We start from the raw sequence: 4,892 nt of genomic DNA, 5'->3' as shown, positions 1-4,892 counted from the left end.
TTAATAAAAGCTAAATATTTTATACAGGGAGTGCAGAATTATTAGGCAAATGAGTATTTTGTCCACATCATCCTCTTCATGCATGTTGTCTTACTCCAAGCTGTATAGGCTCGAAAGCCTACTACCAATTAAGCATATTAGGTGATGTGCATCTCTGTAATGAGAAGGGTGTGGTCTAATGACATCAACACCCTATATCAGGTGTGCATAATTATTAGGCAACTTCCTTTCCTTTGGCAAAATGGGTCAAAAGAAGGACTTGACAGGCTCAGAAAAGTCAAAAATAGTGATATATCTTGCAGAGGCATGCAGCAGTCTTAAAATCGCAAAGCTTCTGAAGCGTGATCATCGAACAATCAAGCGTTTCATTCAAAATAGTCAACAGGGTCGCAAGAAGCATGTGGAAAACCAAGGCGCAAAATAACTGCCCATGAACTGAGAAAAGTCAAGCGTGCAGCTGCCAAGATGCCGCTTGCCACCAGTTTGGCCATATTTCAGAGCTGCAATATCACTGAGTGCCCAAAAGCACAAGGTGTGCAATACTCAGAGACATGGCCAAGGTAAGAAAGGCTGAAAGACGACCACCACTGAACAAGACACACAAGCTGAAACGTCAAGACTGGGCCAAGAAATATCTCAAGACTGATTTTTCTAAGGTTTTATGGACTGATGAAATGAGAGTGAGTCTTGATGGGCCAGATGGATGGGCCCGTGGCTGGATTGGTAAAGGGCAGAGAGCTCCAGTCCCACTCAGACGCCAGCAAGGTGGAGGTGGAGTACTGGTTTGGGCTGGTATCATCAAAGGTGAGCTTGTGGGGCCTTTTCGGGTTGAGGATGGCGTCAAGCTCAACTCCCAGTCCTACTGCAAGTTTCTGGAAGACACCTTCTTCAAGCAGTGGTACAGGAAGAAGTCTGCATCCTTCAAGAAAAACATGATTTTCATGCAGGACAATGCTCCATCACACGCGCGTCCAAGTACTCCACAGCGTGGCTGGCAAGAAAGGGTTTAAAAGAAGAAAAACTAATGACATGGCCTCCTTGTTCACCTGATCTGAACCCCATTGAGAACCTGTGGTCCATCATCAAATGTGAGATTTACAAGGAGGGAAAACAGTACACCTCTCTGAACAGTGTCTGGGAGGCTGTGGTTGCTGCTGCACGCAATGTTGATGGTGAACAGATCAAAACACTGACAGAATCCATGGATGGCAGGCTTTTGAGTGTCCTTGCAAAGAAAGGTGGCTATATTGGTCGCTGATTTGTTTTTGTTTTGTTTTTGAATGTCAGAAATGTATATTTGTGAATGTGGAGATGTTATATTGGTTTCACTGGTAAAATAAATCATTGAAATGGGTATATATTTGTTTTTGTTAAGTTGCCTAATAATTATGCACAGTAATAGTCACCTGCACACACAGATATCCCCTAAAATAGCTAAAACTAAACACAAACTAAAAACTACTTCCGAAAACATTCAGCTTTGATATTAATGTGTTTTTGGGTTCATTGAGAACATGGTTGTTGTTCAATAATAAAATTATTCCTCAAAAATACAACTTGCCTAATAATTCTGCACTCCCTGTATGAGAGTAAGAAAGAAAAGTATATCTTTGTGTCCACCTTTCTCTGTTAATGCCCTACCTGGCCCCCTGGCAAAAGCTTTGCAAGATCCGCCCCTGCACAGTTACCAGCTGTCAGCTAAATAAAAAAAAGGAGCTTGGTGTTTATTTCTCTCAGAAACAGTTCATAACTTCCTTCAACTCATTCATGTCACCTAAAAAAAAGGTAAACCTGTTTCTCCATCACCAGTTCAGCTCTGATGATTCAGTAAGGTCATCTCCTGGTTTCGACCAGCCGCTTCTACAGCTGTGGCTCCAGCAAACATCAGCTGATACTAGAAATTAAAAGCAAATGAATTCTAACAACAGCTGATCAAGCTTAAACGTGCTGCTGTTGTTTAGCGTGATAAACAAACAAGAGAGAAAAGCCGATCATTGATCAGTTTCATGACTGAAGTTTGAACAGGCGAGAGAATGACAGGGAGGCTGTCATAAACTCCATCGTGCTAGCTACCACGCAGTACGAGTTATTATAACTGATTGTAAAAAGTCAGCACAACAAAAATAAACTACACCTAAACTCGGTTTATATCTGACCCAAATAGAGTGCAGGTCATAACTTCTTACCTGAAATTCAGTTCACCTCACGCTCCGACCGGCAGCCGCCTGCTTCTCCTGCCTTTGGTTTCCTGATCCACGATCTACCACCGGTCGATCGGCGGTCGCCGCCGCCTCGCTCCCCGCATGTTCTTTCTGACACACACCGGTGGATAGCTGCCCTCGGTTGTAGCTCCGCGTCAGCGACTACCAAACTCCTCAGTTATTTTTTCCACATCGACCAGCATCTGGACAATCCACCGCCTTTCACTGTTTGTACAGTTACTAAAAAAAAACCCTCATCGGCTCATAAAACGAAAAATAAGTCCAGCTATGACCCTGAGTCAAAAGACAGCCAGCTCGGGTTAGCTAGCTACCTGTCTAGCTCTTTGCAGGCACCGAAAACATCAGAGCTAATATGGGATGTCTTGGTAACACGAGCAGATATTTGAAGTTTACATCTGGCCAATCCACCACCTTTCACTGTTTATACCATTACTAAAATGAATAAATAAATAAATCATCGGTCCATATAAACGAAAAATAAGTCCAGCTAAAACACATACTGTCGGCGAGCGACCGGTGCTGACACGAGTTTCACCCGCCTCAATATAAGCCAAGCCTGGGTGCTTTTTCACGAAGGGTCGCTAGCGGTGCTAGCTAACTATGCTAGCGGCACTAGCTAGCTAGCCGGCTATCAGCAACACATAAGAGAACTGCTGCTAAATAAACTACACCTAAACTCGGTTTATATCTGACCCAAATAGAGTGCAGGTCATAACTTCTTACCTGAAATTCAGTTCACCTCACGCTCCTGCCTTCGCTTTCCCTGATCCACGATTGACCTCCGCGTTAGCAAACACCGTTGATCGGGCGGTCGCGGCATGTCCTTTCTGTCATACACCGTGGATAGCTGCCCACTGTTGTAGCTCCGCGTTATAGCACCACCAAACAACTCAGTTATTTTTTCCACATCCAGCTGTAACTCCGATTCTGTGCGAGCATTTGCGAGAGACCGGGAGGTGAAACGACAGAGAGAGTCCCTCGCTATCCATTTGCAGCCAAGTGCGGCAGCTAGCTAGGTAGCCGGCTAGCTGTCAGGCAGGACCGACGTCGTCAGAGCACTGTCGCTAAATATGGGATGTCTTGATAAAACAAGCAGATATTTGAAGTTTACACACCTACATTCTCGCCTGAAAATATCTTAAAAGTTTATTTTGTGACCTAGAAACACGAATAAAAGACATATAAAACGAAGTGGTGGCCGCCATTGTTCACTCTGTAGAGGCGTGCTATGAATTGTGGGATATGGAGTTTTCAACACAAGGATAAATCTTTTCGGCTGTACTACTCCCGGTATACCACTAGAGAGAGCCAAGACACCACAAATGAAGTCTGTTTATTTGGCGCCAAAAGATGAATTGGCCTAAATTTGTACTAAAATATTAATATTTTAAAAACTATAAAAGTCATAAACACCAAAAGTCACAACATAATAGTCCAGCTCCAGCCGCACAAAATGATCTAACATATGTAATCCTAATGTCAAAACTGTCTGGCAGAGGAGCGGGAAAATTTTCACTAAAATATTAATATTTAAAAACTATAAAATTCATAAACACCAAAAGTCATAGCACACCATTCCAGATCCGGCCGCACAAAATGAGGTAACATATATGAAGCTTGTCTCAAAACTGCGGGCGTGATACGTGCCGAAATTTAGGCGGAAGATGGAGAATAATAATAACTAGAAAGCGAAAAATTTCAGAAGAAATTTTATGTGTGCCTATGCCGCTGCTAATCTGTGTAGTTTTCCATTCATACGGCTACAGACAGCAAAACTCAGAAGAGCAGCCATTCTCCACCATGAATTATGGTAAAACAAACACCGCTCGCGCCTCACAGATGACAGCTTACAGTTTTGGGTAAAGATGAGGTCACTTTGTACAGCCCCGATTTGCAGACGCCAGCACACAGGTTCATAAGCAGAAGTCCCTCTGTACCACGGCAGACCCCGACAATGTTTGCACGAACACACTTTGAACCAGTACGTTATGGACCACTTTTCACACATGGTTGGTGTACCCTCCCAGCCAGCTGTAGCTTTTCAACTCACAGCCTGACACACACCCAAAAACAGCCGAGAGAGCACAGACTACGCCCGAGAGGTGTGATTGCAGATGCCCCTCAGGTGGGTCCACCTCCCCTGCAGCGGCACTGCAGACCACGCCCGCCACACATATCAAACACGTAAAATAAATATTTATGCACTTTTGCATTCACTTTTTGTTTTTGTTATTTTTACACAGTGTTCTGAATGATGAACAATGGTCTACAGCCAATCTTGTGTATTATTATACAAACTTTGGTTGTAAGATTCAGATAACTATTTAATAAAAGCTAAATATTTTATACAGGGAGTGCAGAATTATTAGGCAAATGAGTATTTTGTCCACATCATCCCCTTCATGCATGTTGTCTTACTCCAAGCTGTATAGGCTCGAAAGCCTACTACCAATTAAGCATATTAGGTGATGTGCATCTCTGTAATGAGAAGGGGTGTGGTCTAATGACATCAACACCCTATATCAGGTGTGCATAATTATTAGGCAACTTCCTTTCCTTTGGCAAATGGGTCAAAAGAAGGACTTGACAGGCTCAGAAAAGTCAAAAATAGTGAGATATCTTGCAGAGGCATGCAGCAGTCTTAAAATTGCAAAGCTTCTGAAGCGTGAT

This window comes from Oreochromis aureus, linkage group 12 (assembly GCF_013358895.1).
Source record: "Oreochromis aureus strain Israel breed Guangdong linkage group 12, ZZ_aureus, whole genome shotgun sequence".
Lineage (NCBI taxonomy): Eukaryota > Metazoa > Chordata > Actinopteri > Cichliformes > Cichlidae > Oreochromis > Oreochromis aureus.
Note: the sequence above shows the minus strand (reverse complement) of the source record.